Genomic DNA, 18,538 nt, shown 5'->3' on the forward strand with positions numbered 1-18,538 from the left:
TTTCCTGTTTTCAAAAAACAAATCTCTGTTTTATTTTTTATTTTTTGCAAATCCAAAGCAATAATTTCTATAGAAAACAAAAGTTGAATGAAGTTTAATGATCATATATTTTAATATGTATAAGTAATATTACTATTCTAAAAATGTATAATATATATAAGTAATATTAATATTCTAGAAAATTCCATGTATCTCATGAAACCATCCCGCATACTACTACTACCCTGATGATGTCTTGTAGAAGATGAGGGATAGAAGAAGGGGAGAGTCAAAAGAAAAGCAAGGAAGACTCTTCAAAGTCAGACTAAGAGTCAAGCCCTTTTTATGTGTGAATCACATTTAATATTCACACAGTATTCCACTGTATAGGTATTTGTAATTTCCATCTTACAGAGGAGGAGATTCCAGCTCAGAGAAATTAAGCAAAGAGCCAGGGATCACAGAGATAGTAAGCGACAGGGCTGGCATCAGAACTGTGGTCCCTCCTATGCCAAAGTTCCTGCTTCCTATAAAGACAGCAATAAGATGAAGACTACGAGGAGAGCAAAAACTGAAATCAAGAGGCTTAGAGAGGTGTTATACAACAGAGTGGGCTGTGAGAAATGGGAGAATGGAAAAAACAAATCACTTTCATGCGCCTGCTAATCTTCTGATCTTCTTTCCACTGTTTGTAATGACCTAATTTCATTCATTCATTCTGCAAACAATCATTGAATATCATTATCCCCCAGGGAGTGTATTAGGGAGTTTCTTTTCTCCTTGTCTCCCTAACACCTACCAGAGTCCCAGGCAAATACTAGGTGCTCAAGAAATGTTTGTGGAGTAAAAGGATGAGTCTAGTGAAGGAAAGAATAAATAAACAAACAGTTGTGTTAACAACATGTGAAGGGCCAGAAGAAAAAAAATCAGACTTGAGCACTCTGCCACCAAACTTGGCTTAGGAAAGGGGTCAGAGAACATTTCTAGACCAAATGATACCTCAGCTGGGTTTTGAAGCAGAAATTAAAGTCAGCCAGACAAGGAAGTGAAGGAAGTAGGGGAGGATTCTCAATAGAAACACTGGCCTAAGCAGAGAAAGAGGTTAGAGACCACTCAGGAATTTAAGAGTTCAGTGGAGATTGCTGGGAGGAGGTGAGGGTGGGGGTGGGGATGTGTGGGGATGTGGGGGGTGGGGGAGTATATGGTCTGGGTCCTAGCATGATTTCTCTGCAAATGTCCCATAGCTCAGCCTCCCTCTTGAATGTCAGACGTGAAATGTGCTAACAGGGAACAAAATGACCAACTATAATAAGAATTAGTGATACATTTTATTATTTTATCATTTTATTATGGCCCTATAATAGAGGACTATAACTCTTTATAATGTTAGTGTTTTAAAACCTAAGTTCAGATAAGAAGACCAGACTTTTTTGTCCTCTGTATGGGAAAACCAAATTATTTTTCTTGTTCTCGGATATTTTATTAAAGTATAGGTACAATCTACATAATCATGAAAAAGACTTCCAAGCTAACGCTTTATTATGCTTTTCTTAAAAGGTAGCTTGAAGGGCTGTGGATTTCTCTTCTTATTTTAGTTTTTGTTGATTATTGCATTTTAACATGCTAAAGAAGAATCAGAAAATAAAATTTTATTTTAAAAAAATGAAATGAGAAGACAGTAATACATTTCACTCTCCTATCTCCAAAATAGATGTTTAAGCTGAGTAAAATTCTAGCTTTTGATAGTAGACTTTGAAAACTCAACTCTCAGCATCTCTTTTTTCTTTAGGGATCTTTTATACTAGTTTTTCATTGCAGGTTCAGAGGTCTGCATGCCACTTCACCATTTCCAGACTTGTAAAACACTCACTTACACTGTCATGAGGAAGGGAATTCAAAGAGTGACTGAAACCTATAAGCAATCCCAAACCTAATTTCCATTAACAGATTAAAACCTTCACATTTTAGCATTAGATCCTTGGGTAAGTTTCTTAATCTTTCTGAGTTTCAATCTCTTTGTCTATAAAGTTTGGATCGTAATAGAATCGATCCCATGATCTATTAAATGACTTAACATGTAAAATTCTTAGACTAATGCCTAATACATAAGAAGTGTTTAATATGTGATAGCTCTTATCATTAATGTTACTCCTGCTGTCACCCAAAGCACTGTTTGAAGTGTTAACAAATGTCTATACTAAATGTTATTTGATAACACTTAGTGTTCTCCTCGAAGTGCTGTAACTACAATGAAGAAAACAGAAGGGAGGAAATGAAAAGAGGGCTAAATAATACTCATGTGGGACAGTCCAGCCCAGAAAAATGTCGTTCCCTGTATGGCACTGGTGACCCACTCCAATACTCTTGCCTGGAAAATCCCATGGATGGAGGAGCCTGGTGGGCTGCAGTTCATGGGGTCGCTAAGAGTCAGACATGACTGAGCAACTTCACTTTCACTTTTCACTTTCCTGCATTGGAGAAGGAAATGGCAACCCACTCCAGTGTTCTTGCCTGGAGAATCCCAGGGACGGGGGAGCCTGCTGGGCTGCCTTCTATGGGGTCACACAGAGTCGGACACGACTGAAGCGACTTAGCAGCAGCAGCTGTATAATAAGACTGAAATGTTCCTTTATTCCCTGTTGGCTATTTGTCCCTAGCGCTCCTGATAAGTCTAGTGTGTATTCATCATTAAAATGAACATCATGTCCGGTTCCCTTGTTTTCTGTCATTTTTGTCTCATTTGGGCACTGCTGTCACCATGGTACCTCACATAGTGTCTGGTGTAAACAGACACTCATGCATGTTTATTGAATGAAGGAAGGAAGGAAGGAGGAAAACATGTTCCCTTTTTAAAAAAAACAATATTTATTCTTCAAATAAACGCTTTTTCATTGCAATATTAAAGGCCTTTACAAAATAAATCTGCATTGTGAACAGTCAATATAAATATTTTAAAATTAAATTATTTTTTCATTGTGCTTCATTGCACATAATGAAACACACAGGTTTGAGAGTCAGGGCCTGTGGATATGAATCCTGGAGCCATCAGAACTGGCTTCCTGGATTTGGATCTTGGCTCCATCCTTCTGACTTCTCAGGTTCAAATTCTGGCTTGCTCACTTTCTACCTGAGCCACATTGAGCAAGTCACTTAACCTGACTGCTTCATTCTCTTCATCTGTAAAGTGAGTGCAACAGTTCCTATTTCAGAAGGATTTTATGAGAATTAAATGAGTTAATTTATTCAGAAGCATATTTGGCACTTTGTAAGCATTAGAGGTGTTTGTTAACAGTTAAACCCTTTATTTCCAGGTAGGTATAATAAAAGTACCTGCATTACAGAATTAATTCAATGATACTGCATGATACATATTAATAACAATAAACACCCCCAAATGTTACTGTTGCTACTGCTGTTATAATTCTGTTTTATGGGGAGGAGTTGGAGCCCTGCCCGTAGCCTTTCCATTCTCGGTCCATTGAAAGTTTCATTGATTCTACCTTACATTTCCTCCCCACTCGGTGTGTTTGTGCTGGTTTTTTTTCCTTGCATCATTCGCGCCTTTTACACCGCATACTCCTCAGGACAAGGACTTTATTCTTTGTTTTGGCATAATTTTATAACACTGGGTACACTCACAGTACTATAAAAATGTTAAATGAGAAAAAGAAAAAAAGATGTAACTCACCAGGAGGCAACTTTGGCCGACAGCTGATCAGGCTGCTGTTGTGTTCGCAGTGTTGGTACTTGGTGAGGGCCGCCCAGAAGCGTCTCCAGGGGCAACTGGTGGTTCGCGGGTAACGCTCAGGTCCCGCAGGCTCATGGGGAGCATGAGCTGGGTCGCTGTGCACAGGGAGGACCACAGGAGACCCCCGCCTGGGTTGCCACATCGCTCACAGTTTTGCCTCCTTTGCCATGAATACAACTTCACTAGAAAGATCAGGCTAATGAGTCAGGCAATCTTGGAGGGAGACGTAGCAAAGAACTGAAAAAGGTGGGGAGAGAGAGGCATTCTTTAAAGAGAGAGGCTACTGTGATCCTTTCTGTCTGAAGAAATGTTTCCTGCATGCTACGTGGGGCTACGTGCTATGGTCTTATTTTCTGGAATTTTTCCAAAGGGGACAGAGGAATATGGTACCTGGATGCAGAATGTTCTTACAGACTAAATGACCAAACTGACATTGATTGTTGATGGGATCCAACTAAAGGGGTTTGTGCTTCCACCCTACTTTGTGCATCCCTGGAAAACAGTTAAATGGTTCACAGCTCTGCAGAAATGGAGGATGCTGTGACAGCCCCGAGAACACAGTTCAGCCCTGTTTTATTCCTTCTTGCCTTTGAAGCAGCTCTTTAGTGACAGCACACCTTTAAAACAGATCTGATACTTTTTTGGCATCGTTAGCTATGCTGTATTTATACTTGCTGTGCAGAGGAGTCCACACTGTTGGTTGATTTGTATAAGTTTATTATTTTAAAACAATTATAGTTTCACAGGAAGTTGCAAAGGTAACACAGAGATTCCATGTATCTTTCAAAGCTAGTTTCCTCCAGTGGTTACCTGGGACATAATTTTTTTTTACAATATCAAGGCCAGGAAAGTGACATTGGTGCAGTATGTGTATATAGTTTCTGTGTCATTTTATCACATGCACAGATTTGTGCAACCACCATCACAACCAAGAGACAGAGCTTCCATGCTACAGAGATGAAGAACCTTTGTAGTCACACCTTCCTCTTTCTCTCTACCCTTGGCAAACAGCTATTTCCCATCTCTTTATTTATTTATTTGTTATCTTTTTGAGGATGTTACATAAATGAAATCATACTATATGGAATCTTTTGTGGGATCAATTTTTTTTCACTTGGTATAATGCTCTTGAGAGTCATTCAAGTTGTTGTATCCATGCATGTATGTGTGCTAAGTCACTTCAGTTGTGTCCAACTCTTTGCAGCCCTATGGACCATATCCCAACAGCCTCCTCTGTCCATGGGATTCTCCAGGCAAGAATACTGGAGTGGGCTGCCATGTCCTCCTTCAGGGGATCTTCCTGACCCAGAGATCAAAATTGCATCTCGTTTGTTTCCTGCATTGGCTGGTGTGTTCTTTACCACTAGCGCCACCTGGGAAATGGGTTGTCATAGTCATAGTTGGGGCCTTTCTATTGGCAAGTAGTATTCCAGTTGTTTGACTGTATTTACTGGTATGTTTTTGTATTTTTTCCTCTCACTTGATATACTTATTTAGAACTTTAGTTGGATTAAAGAGGTGCTGAAGGAACTTGGTGACATGAAGTGTGAAGGTAAAATTTAAATTTTTTTCTCTTAAAAATGACATTTGTATGGTAGGGCAAAAAGGTGTATGAACTACATCTCCTTTTAAGATGGAGGTCATTGGAGGGATGGAAAGGAGAAAAGAAATAGGGCAGAGAAAGTATGTCTTCAGACAATACGTTATAAAATCTAGAATCTGTCAAAATTTCCACACCCATTTAATAATCTATTCTGTGATTTTACGTTTAGTTTAGATAACTCCAATTTCTTGAAACTAACAAAAACAAAGCCTCTATAGTAGGAAATCCCCTGCCAGTTTATGCTCAGTCACATAGCTGATAACTCAGGGACAGACACATGACTGGAAATGCCAGCAAATGGCTCTTTAGTTTGACAGGGTCACTGAGAGTCAAAATAGCATCTTTGGCCCCAGGGCAACTATCAAGGGTCCAGAGACAGTCAGTGTTACCTTACTCTGGCTTTTCATCCCACCGGCCAACATCCCCTAGAGGTCACTTAAGTGTTAAGAGAGGATGTTACCTCTCACCTGAATGCCCACAAACCTGGACGCTGGTGGCTGTAATGACTAAGGGAGCACATCACTTCTGTAGGACTGGAAGAGGTAAGCTTGGCCCCCCCCCATCAGTCAACACCTAATTAGGCAACTTCCCACCCCAATACTACCATGCCTCCAAGCAGAGGAAAGATTGAAATATCCACTACTATCTGAAAGTGTATACTCCTTTAAGTATATTTTTAGAATTTCACATTTTGGGCTTTCTGAGTCAGAACAATTCACAAAATAATACTATCAGTCAGGAACCCTGACTAGAACCAAGTTTAACTGAAGGCATTGTCCACTAAATCTCCATTTTAATGCTTTATGTTACCAGAAAAATATTTCTTATCCCACATCCTCTGCTTGAGGATGGAAGGTAGATATAGGATGCTGGTTCCAAAGCCTGAAACATAGAAAGGACCAGGAATGTCATAGCTAAAATCACTTATAACTTCTTTGATAGGCAGATCTGCTTTTTTGAATCTTTAAAAATGAAATATAATTGTTTGTACTGTCTTTATGATTTATTTTATGTTGTATAAATGTTACATATCCCATATTGATTTACAGGCTGTTCTTCTGGGTCACGTCTCCTGTGTTTGGACCACATGGTCACACAGTATGTGGTAGGGCAGTTAACTCAACCCTGTCATCTTGAAGGAGCCAACACTTGGCTGTCAATGGGAAGACTGAACAAAAGGCCCACTGAGTTCAGTTTACCTTTCTTATATTAACGCTGTTCACTTATATGGCTAATGATGACAGTCATTGGTGGAGCAGGCACAAAACTATAAGCACATACGTAAACTGTGGTTCCCAGCACTGTAGTGATTTTTTTTAAGGGGTGATGGGGAGGTTGTTTGTTTTTGAATTTTTGTTCTTTAAAGAAAAGAAGTAGAGCTTTTCTGAAAGAAAAATAAAATATAAATACTGCACGTATTATATTAATGTACATAGAAATCAAGTACTAGCTGTACAGTTACTGTCAAACAATGTTGTAACACTATAGCAGTATCCAGTATCCACACTTTGAAAAACGAAACAGAATCCAATGCTTTACATTATTTTTTATACCAGAATTACAGAATGTTCAAACTCCTTAACTGGTGGTCAAGGCCAACCTCAGACAGAACACGAACATGAACATGTTCGAACTCTGCACGAACATTCCATTTGAGATAAAATAGACTGTAGTCGTTTTGGTATTTCTGGGCCCAAACTTCTGAAACCATTACTCCTGCCTGGAACCCCTCTCACCTCGGAAGCCACACCATTTTTCCTCCATGACACTTGCTCTATTTGCCCCAACTCTCTTGCTGAGCCCTTCAGTTTAGTTCCATTAGTTGGTGACAGGGACCCTATAGTGTCCAATGTGGAGTAGGTACTCCATGGACACTGAACTGGATTCTGCAGTCAGATGTGGGGGTATGCGTGTCCTGCTCAGCCAGTCCTTCACCAGCTTTGGTCTTTGGATAAGCTACTCCATCTTTTTGATCATCAGTTGCCCCACTTGAAAAATGGGGAGATAATATGGCATCATCAACTCAGTGAACATAAATGGGAGCAAACTCCAGGAGAGAGTGAAGGACAGGGAAGCCTGGCGTGGTGCAATCCACAGGGTCACAAAGAGTCGGGAATGACTTAACGACTGAACAAGAACAAAGGTTAGGGTATTACTGACTTGATACAAGTGCCTGGCATAATATTGGGCTGTCATGAATATGTTTATTACTAGTGAGAACTTAAATAAAAGATATTTCAGACTTTACAAAATTAACAGGTGATAATGATGTGAGTGGAGAATGAAGAAAACTTGATTGTTTAGACTTCTCTGAATCTTTCAACCTTAATTGATATCACAAGGAGGAACAGAGTCAGCAAAGAAGAGAGAGTCTCTAGCTGCCCACCCACTGAGACTGGATACAAACAAATGGAAACAGAATGATTCTTCCCTCCTTAAATCTATGGAAATATGTGTGGCTTGGCACAGATTTTAGTTGTAGTAAGAGATAATCAAGTGATGGATGAATTTTTATAAAGAAGGGAATAAATCCTAGATATTAGCTACAAAGAGTAATTAAAATAGTCTCATGATGAATCATCTATCCTTGAAGCTATTCACAAACACAACCTGTAGCCTCAGACAAGTGAAAATTTCCATGAATTAACTGGTTGTTTGAGCTACAAAATACTAAATTATTAGAGTTCTAATGATTCCCTACAAATTGGTTGATATTTTACTGAAGCATGGCTTCAATCAAATCAAGGGCATAACTATTAGCTCTTTTCCTGGTTACACTTATGTCTAAACAAACTCCTTTTGTGTTTTGAATTACAGACCTAAAAAGGCTGTGTTTAGACCATAGCATTCAATTACAGACAGAACAGCCATACTTTAAATAAATAGCAAAATATACTGAGTCTGGAATAAAGGGTCCCATACAAATTCTGACTTTTTCCTATTTGGGGCCACACCTTAAATAATTACTCTTTTATTAAGTGGTTGGAACTCTATTGGAACAACTCTAGAGTTGTTTTAGAATAACAACCTCTTCTAAAGGAGTTCTCAATATTAGGTGAAGTGCACATATGCACATGGATCTGTACAAATTTCACAGTCACAGAGGAAGAACATTTGCTCAAAAGTCTCCTTTGTTTAACTAAGGATGTGGAAAAGCTCTGTTAAATGACTGAGGAATACAGTGTTCTTATTAAGGGGAAATTGTACCTGCTATGGATTGCTGATTTTCAAAGAATTAGAACATAGCAGGTTTCATTTTAAAATCACAGTCTTATCAAATGTAATTTAATCTTTCAATGTTTCAGAGTGCCCTGGGCTCACCATCATGAACTTCATCTGTAATGGCCAAATTCAAAGGTGCCAGTGAATAGAAATTTCTGGTTGGTTGAAGAACTTTACAGTGCCTTCTTTCTGCTTTTAAACTTCTGGGAGAAATGTCAAGGAAAATACATGTAGTAGTTCGGAACTAGGAAACTTAACCATGTTTAATATGGAAGTCTCTAACATTTTTCAAAGGAAAGAATGACATTCTGTAACTCTGTCCTCATCTAACTTCAACAGTCGTTAACGCTTGTCTGTTGCACATTGCCTGTACCCAAGCCTTTCCTTCCTGCTACCCCTACCATAATCATTATCAGATTATTTCTAAGCAGATCCCAGTCATCATGCCATCTGGTCCATACATGATTCAGGAAGTATCTCAAAAAGATCAGCAGTCTTTAAAAATAGCTAAAATGTCATCACACCTTAAGTAAGCCAATGTTTCCTTAATATTATCAAATATTCAGGCAGTGTTCAAATACCTGATTCTCTTTTTTGTGTTACCCTTACTGTGTTTGAATCAGAATGAAACAGGTGAACACACTCATTGGTTGATATTTCTCCTGTCTGTTTTAACCCAGAGGTTCAACCACACTTTATCTCTCTCTGTTTTTTTTAACCTCATACAATTTATTTGATGATAAACCCCAATCATATGTCTGATAGAATTTTCAATATTCTGAATTTTGTTAATTTATACAACCTTAAAAATGTCACCCTAAAACTCTAATCTTCTGCCTTCTTCAATCTAACTCTTGTAAATCGCTTCTGTTTTAAAGAAAAATTGCACTTTGTTGTCATTTCTTTGCCTGTTTCCTTGAGGGTCCTGTCCTGCCGCCTACATTTTGTGCTGCTGCTGCTGCTAAGTCACTTCAGTCCTGTCCGACTCTGTGTGACCCCATAGATGGCAGCCCACCAGGCTCCCCCGTCCCTGGGATTCTCCAGGCGAGAACACTGGAGTGGGTTGCCATTTCCTTCTCCAATGCATGAAAGTGAAAATTGAAAGTGAAGTCACTCACTTGTGTCCGACCCTCAGCGACCCCATGGATTGCAGCCTTCCAGGCTCCTCCGTCCATGGGATTTTCCAGGCAAGAGTACTGGAGTGGGGTGCCATCGCCTTCTCCGACATTTTGTGCAGTTTTGCACAAATATCCTTCCTCACAGTATCTGTAATTTACTGCACATTTCTTCCAGATAGAATCTGGCCAACCTGGAGTGCCCTTTCAGTATGGTTTCAAAATGTGTATTGATCCACTAACCCAGGTGCTTACTCAACTTTCTCTAAGATTGCAAGACATCACCAGTAAATAGTAGGGGTTGTTTTGATTTTAAAAGCTCTGCTATGTGACTACATTTTTAGAAGCGTACTTTTCTATTACTGATATACAAAGATATATTTACTTGGAAGTTAACATATTTGGGATTTGCCTTAAAATAATGGAGTGGTTGTTTACATGTAATGAGATTAACCATGGCTGATAATTGTTGAAGCTGATAGTGCATATGTAAGGTTTCCGCATATTATTCCACCAACATTTGTATAGCTTTGAAATATTCCCTAATAAGAAATAAAAATGAAATACAGTATATAAGCTAAGTTATGTAATGAAACATTCTATTTTGGTAAACTTTATTGCCAAGGACACTTAAAAAATCGTCTAGACCTACAGGGGTGGGATGGGGGTATAGGTTCAAAAGGGGGGATATATAAATATACTTATGGCTGATTCACATAAATATACTTATGACTGATTCACATTGTTGCACAGAAGAAAACAGCACAGCATTGTAAAGCAGTTATCCTCCAGTTTAAAAACATCATGTCTAAGGAACAATGCACTTTGGTTTGTCTAAAAACAAGTTAGTTTTCAAGTGAAAAAATCAATATTAAATAATATTTAAATAAAATGGAGAAATGGGGTTGGAGCGATTGAAAATGTGACTCGTGCAGAGGTGATTCATTGGTTTTGCGATTGGCCAAGCTGCTTTCTTTAACACTCTAGTGTGGCAGAACCCATCAACATGCCTCTATAGTCCACCAATATTTGACAAAAGACTCCCCGAAGAGGAATGACCCAAACCCTTTGATTATCCCTTAAGAGAAGATGCTCAGATGGATTATGACAGTCATACTTACAAGCTTTCCCTGCTATTATGCCAGATGAGAATTCAGGTTTTATTTTCCAAGGTGAAGGTCAAAAGCAAAACTTTCCCAAAACCTATCAACGTTTAACTTTAGTTTGATTTCCCTTTGTTCTATTTGTTGAAAAGGTAAGAGAATTAACACCTTATGCTTACATTAGCCATATATACTAGAAAATACTTTTCAAAGGACATTTAGCTTCTGTTCATAGTAAGTTTCCATTATCTCATTAAGTAATTTTGTTGTTTAGTTGCTAAGTCATGTCTGACTCTTTTTGACCCCATGGGCTATAACCCTCTAGGCTCCTCAGTCCATTGGATTTCTCAGGCAAGAAAACTGGAGTGATTGCCATTTCCTACTCCAGGGGATTTTCCAGACCCAGGGATCAAACCTGCATCTCCTGCACTGGCAGACAGATTCTTTACTACTGAGCCACCAGGGTAAATTTAATTTTCTATTATAATCTGCTATGCAACAGCAAAATTTACAATTCTAGGGACATTTTCATGGGCAAAAGGTGAGAAGTTGGAATTTAACTGTATTTATCATCATCAATTTAAAATATGTAATAATATCATTGGTGATATTTTTACTTATATGAGTATAAAAGTATTTTGTGGATTCACTCAGGCTTGGCCCTAATCCTGTAAAACGTATCTTCCCTTAAGATATTGAATTATGCAACCTGGAATTCTCCTCTCATGGACTTTTCAGAAGTTTAATGCTCTCAGCTGGTGAGAGATTATTCTATACCAAGATTCCTCAATCGCTCTGAGCTATTGCTTTCTACTTACTTAATTTTTAAGAATTTTGATCAGAATTGAAATAAAAAGCTAACTTGTGTCTCTTTGTAATTATTTCAATAAAACTAATATAGGTATATGTCCTCAGTTTCTAGATTTATTCTTTTATTAAAAAATTAGAAAAATGATTCAATAACCTATGTGAATACATTTTTTAAATTCCTTTTTTCTCTACCAAAATTAAGTGAGAAAAATAGATGGAGGCAACCCACTTTTGAATAGGGAAAACATGGAAATAGTCAAATGTGTTGGGCTTCAAATTTCATGGGATTTAAGCCAACAAATATACCAAATATTGAGGCCAAAGAAAGACCCAGTCACCTGCTCACCTGACAATAAAGCACAAATCACTTTTTCAGCATAAAAAGAGAAGGAATGTTTTTTACTTTTTCTTTAAAAAGATATAGAGTGGGTTTTTTCAGGTTCTACAATGTTCACTTTTAACAAATAAACTTGAAAACAAAATGTCAAATGTCATGGAAAATAAAAATAAGGCATTATATTTACAAATCATGTATTTTTGGTAAAATGATGGCCATTAACTCAAATTCTTACACTGCTGTGTCTGTCTTCTTTGCCAGATTCACTGTTATATATCCAAATACACCACAACTTTCAGATTTCTTTTAAAAAAAAATAATAGTGGTAGCAATAATAGGTACTTAGAAATAGTCTAAGTATTTAAAAATATTCTTAAGGTTCCATATAAAAATGTTATTTCTACACACATTTCCATTTTGCAGGATATCTAATCTGTACTTGGACAACTAGCATATTTTTGTATGTTTCTTTAAAAAAAAAAAAAAAAAGGTTCTCCTTATCTTAGAAACACATAAAGGCTTTGTGTTGCAATGGTTGCTATGGCAAATTTGTATATTTTAATAAATACCAGACCAGAGTAAACAGACATCACAGCAGGCAGAGGTAGCTGGAAGCATCGAGAGCATGTCAGTATTTCTGTTATGAATATATATGTTTTCAGGTTTTCCTATGTTTGAAATGTTAACTCCAAGGCAAGTTAACACAAGGCAATGAATGCTAATGCTTAAAAGGCTGACTGTTATTTTTAATTAATTAATTTAATTGGAGGCTAATTACTTTACAGTATTGTGGTGGTTTTTGCCATATATTGACATGAATCAGCCATGGGTGTACATGCGTCCCCCATCCTGAACCCCCCTCCCACCTCCGTCCCCATCCCATCCCTCAGAGTCATCCCAGTGCACTGGCCTTGAGTGCCCTGTCTTATGCGTGGAACCTGGACTGGTGATCTGTTTCACATATGGTAATATACGTGTTTCAATGCTATTCTGTTAAAGAAGCCCACGAAAGGAAGTTATTTCTCCTGGGGAATCTGTGAATATTGCAAATGACAAAAGTTTGGAGGCTATTCCTGGGATGTTTGCTAGTAGGCTGAGGAATTAAATTTGCCACCTGGTTTTCAGCCAAGAATACAGAATGAAATGTTTATGGAGGAGCCTGGTGGGCTACAGTCTGTGGGGTCGCAAAGAGTCGGACACGACTGAGCAACTTTACTTAGTTAGTACATGATAATCGCACTTCTGAGTCAAAAATAATCTACTGTTTAAGAGGGTTCTCATAAAAACATTAAATTCCTAGGCTACTTCATATGGTTCATGTACTTAAAAATATACAACCAACAGCAACAACTAATATTTGTTTACTTCTATACAGGTGGCACTAGTGGTAAAGAATCTGCCTCCAAATGCGGGACATATAAGAGGCTGAGGGTTCAATCTCTGGGTTGGGAAGATCCCCTGGAGGAGGGCGTGGCAACCCACTCCAATATTCTTGCCTGGAAAATCCACTGGGCAGAGGAGCCTGGCAGTCTATGGTCCATAGGGTCGCAAAAAGTCAACACGACTGAAGTGACTTAGCACAGCACAGTACGTATCTGTATCTATATTGCTACATCCTAAGCTCTGTTCTAAATTCTGTACATGAATGATCCCACTTGTGGAAAAGTAAATAACAAATGCATATGCCTTCTTGAATAAGTTACTGTGTTCAGTTCAGTTCAGTTGTTCAGTTGTGTCCGACTCTTTGCGAACCACATGAATAGCACACCAGGCCTCCCTGTCCATCACCAACCCCCAGAGTCCACCCAAACCCATGTCCATCAAGTTGGTGATGCCATCCAACCATCTCATCCTCTGTGGTCCCCTTCTCCTCCTGCCCTCAATCTTTCCCAGCATCAGGGTTTTTTCAAATGAGTCAGCTCTTTGCATCAGGTGACCAAAGTATTGGAGTTTCAGCTTCAACATCAGTCCTTCAGATGAACACCCAAAGTTACTGTGTTCCATGCAAAAATAAGAACAAAAAAGAAGGAAAAAGCAATATAATAGAAAATAAAATATCTTAATTTACCAGTCTATTCAAGATAAAAAACAAAGACCATTTCCATTTGATCCATAGAGCTATACATAGAGATCGAGATCGGTGCTTTTTAACTTTTTATAAATAGAATCTCTGAAAAGTTATTTCACCCCCCACCCCCCCACCCCCCCCCACCAAATCTGCTTTGAAAGAAAATAGTTTCTTAAGCATTTGTGGTGGAAACTCAGGAGGCCATATGACCACACCTGTTTCTACACTTTGAAAATGACTTGTATATACGCCTAGACATTCCTCATGGGTAGGTCTAAACTTGGTGACAATGCATATGGAAACTGAACACTTTTATTTGCTAAAATCCTAGGAAAAAAAATAGAGTCTCACATTTTTCATTCTAGCTGAAGTGAGATGACATCTAAACATGTGTTTCATCTCTTTGCCTCATACTTCTAAATCCTAATATTAGTGCGGTAAATGCTATCTATACCAGATATAAAAGAAATATGTAAGCTGTATTTCCTATGACAAAAACATGACCAAAAACACTGAGAAAAGTCTTTGGGGGATATTCTCAACAACTCACTGCAGTCTCATTTTTTCCTGTTTCATATTGTAGTTCTTGCTCCTGTTGATGCTTTTCATAATTGGGCATGGGAGTGATAAAAACCCTGTTTACTTAGCAATTGCCACAGGAAAACCAGTCTACGTGGTGACACATTGGACAATGAGCCATACAACAGGCTACTTATTGTTATCCCACCACCAAATGGGCAGATTTAAAAAACAACTGAATTTATCTTCTGAAAATTAAACAGCATTGTTGAGACCATGAGTCTTAGTCGTCTAGATAAGTATTAAGTCTCGAGACATTATTGATATAATAAATATACTTCAACATTATTCTGTTTAGGAGAAAGACAGGGCTTGATGTCAGTACGAGTACACTCATGTGAGAACAGTTCATTATGTCAGCAACTGGAGGATCAACTGTTTGAAAGAGGAAAAGATGGAAAGAAAGTAAAATATCAGGATGGATGTTGGTTACTATGAGTGAAATGACACAGAACATACAAAACATAGAAGACGCACACAAGAGACATACACTCTGGCCAGAGGGACAAGAACTGGGCAAACTAATTGCCGTTTATTATTATAAAGCCCTCCTTAGGCAGAAATCCAGACTGTAAGAATAAGCCTTTTCAGTACAGTGCAGGTGCATACATATTATCGTATACCAAAGGGGAGTGAAATCTCTGTCTACTGCAGAGTCTGCACAAAGCCCTCATCTCCTTCTTATCTCAAGAAGGGAATGCTCCCTTGTTTGCAAGGGACCATTAAACTCAAGGCTGTGTCCAGACTCTTTGGCAGAACGCCTCGTATGCAAGGACGCTCAGCCTGAGCAGAGAGACCCGTTTGCAGGCACATCTCTGCTACCCTATTAACCCTTCAGTGGATAACACCAACTTTTACCAGCATTGTGTTTATTCCCATTTCTACCGGTACCACCTAGGAAAAAATGGCCTGTTTCCCAAAAAGCATAAGAATGTTTGATAAGAATACTAAAGATTTTTAATGTTGTTTTTTGTTTCTATAAAGCTTTCTGTTTGAAAACACCTGCATATATGTTTCCTTATCTCTAAATTTCTGAGAATAAATTGACCTGGAGGTAATAAAAAATAAAAAATTTGATGTGCTAGTCATTTAAACTTCAACTCAAATTCTAAGCAGTCTTATACAAGTTAACTGGAAATTAGTGAGAAGTAGCATATGTGCATGCTTATAAGACTTCCCTGCATTTAAGAGATAAGGAAATGGAAGTTGTGGGGTCCTTCTTTGATCAAGAAGCTGCCTCAAAGAGAGCCAGGCATCCATTCATGTTGCCAGCTTATCCAGACACTGATTCATAATGATTAAAAAGGTCTTACCTTTGAATCAACTGGTTCTGATTAGACAAACCTATGTGGGTGGACAATTTGAGAATTAGTACAAGAAGGCCAGCAATCTCTAATCCCATAGTGTAAGCAAAAGGTCAGTCATTTATTGTGGCATCTGAAACATGTGTCTTGGTACATTTTGGGGTCTTTGTGTTTTGTCAATCTTAGGAAAAAAAAAAATCCAAAGCAAGCCAAATCAAATCTCCCTAGATCTACCAGCACATTTGCATGTTTAAACACTGTGTCTTGAGGACACATTCAGAGGTAAATATGTACCGTGTACTGTTCAGCTTCACAGGTTGGTTAATGTTAAACAAAAACATGTATTGCAAATGGTATCTTATTATGAGGTTGCTTTCTGAGATTCCACGGGTCAGGGTCAAAACCTGCCCTTTTCTAGCTTTTCAACAGCACTAATCAATAGTTTAACAGATGAAATAATACTCTAATGAACAGTGACAATACACTTCCAAACCAAAAGGTGTTGAAACCGATTTAATTCTACGAATGATTTTGCTAATGTCACATTGTCCTTATAATCAAACAGCCACAAAAATACTTTTTATCTCTATAATGCTTAAATATCCATTATCTCTTCTCATCCTCACAGTCATAATGGTTCTTATTAGGCACAATTTTAAAGACTGAGTTCTAGAATATTTAAATTCATTTATCTACTTTTCAACAAACAAAATAAGTACCATATTAGCTTTCGAAGTTAGAGACAATTCCTTAAGCATACACATATAACAAATACATAATATTTATTATGTGTCAGAAACCCTTCTAAATGTTCTACAAATAGGGACTTAGTTAATCTCCACAACAGCAGGGGGAGGGAGGCATTATTATCTCCTTTTTACAAAAGAGGAAACTGAGACATGGAGATAAAAAAACAACTTGCCCAAAGTCAGACGATCATGAAGTGACAACAGGCAGATTTAAGTTTAGGCAGTCAAAGTCCAGAACCTGTACTAGATTCAACTACACTAAATGAGACGCAGTGTCTGCTCCTAAGGACTTCAAAGTCTAGAAGCTACTGTAGACAAATATACTAAGAGAGCATGGTGGCATGGTAGCAAAGCTTTAAGAAAGCAGAGACAGCACAGCGAGGGAGGGATTAACTCTGCTTTGTAAAGTCCTTCAACTAGTAGGCAGCAGGATAGGGTTTAGATCTGAATCCTTGAATTTGGACTCCAGAGTCAGTGTGCTCTCCATTTCATAGGGCAACTCCATGTTTGGTAGAAGAATTGGGAATTACAGTGAGAAAACAACAATGCACTTATAGTGCCCTAGCATATGAACCAAAGGACAAAAGCTAAGTTTGTTTAAAAAGGGGGAAAATGCACTGTGAATCCTAATAGATATAAATGTAAACTTAGATACAAATCTTTTGTATATATAATGTAGAATATATAATTTAAAAGATATATATAGATATACAATTTAAAAGATATATATAGATAGCCACAGAACTCTTGTATATCTCAACCCAACTATAAAGCTCTCCAGTCATTTTTGTGACTTGGGGTTTGTCAGAAAAAACAGCCAGATGTTTAGAAGTAGAAGGAGAGACTAAAGACAGGGAAACACTTATGGGCCCGGTTATAGGAGGTGTTCAGTGTTTACACCCTAATTGAGTGATTGCTAATTGACTGATAGAAAACAGGAAAAGGAAAGGAAAAAAGACAATTCATTCTGTTATTCACCTTTTAGCTTGCTAAAATTTTGATGAGTTATTTAAATCTAAATATTTAGGATAGGAAGTTTATGTCAACGATCAGAACTTTACGTCCAAAGAGTCTCTAGTGGAAAACCAGTTTGCTATTTCTTTGACAGTTATATAAATATAGTTACCATCTATTTACATTTCTAAGTTTTGTGGTTCAAATGGTGGCAAAAGGGACTCTATGGGAAGAAAAAAATAACTGTTTTGCCAGTATGAACTATAGTCATGTTTATAAGTGTTTTTCCATCACACAGTAGATCCTCAATAGATGAATGGGTGAATTTCATTTACTTCTTTCGGTGGTCTTGTTGTCACCTCAGGAATTGTATACTCTTTGTAAATGAGAACACGAAGGCCCACAGAGTTTACTGAGTTGATAGTTCCACAGCTAGTAAATGATGGACTTAGACCTGGACCCCAGATCTTTAGAATCAAGTGCAATGGAAAGTGTTAGCATAACAAAAGAGAGAGACCTTGTTTAGCCATTCAAATTCTTTGGGTGTCAAAGATTAGAAGGGATGAACAGAGACAGTTTCAAGACAGAAAATGTGAACTCCTCTGAGGCTTCCTCTGAAAAAGCTGTTAAAAGTCATAAGTTTCAAAGGAAATGTCATCAGTCTTTTAAAATTGAAAAAAGGCCACAAGCAAAATTATTTGCCTTACCATGATTGTCTTATGTGCATGTAAAAATCAGATCACCCATCATTAAAAAGCAAGTATCAGTCTTCCAATTGTTATTTATTACACTATACTAGATAATATAAAAATAGAATTAGAGACTGTAGACACTTGAAAGTTAGGACATTAATATTACTAAGTATATTACTCATATATAATTTACTTGGTTATCAATCCTCACTTAGATGTATTTTTAAAATAATTAAGGAAAGTTTACCAGGACAGTACAAAAACACATTAATAAT

Source organism: Budorcas taxicolor, chromosome 5 (genome assembly GCF_023091745.1).
Source record: "Budorcas taxicolor isolate Tak-1 chromosome 5, Takin1.1, whole genome shotgun sequence".
NCBI classification, from domain to species: Eukaryota; Metazoa; Chordata; class Mammalia; order Artiodactyla; family Bovidae; genus Budorcas; species Budorcas taxicolor.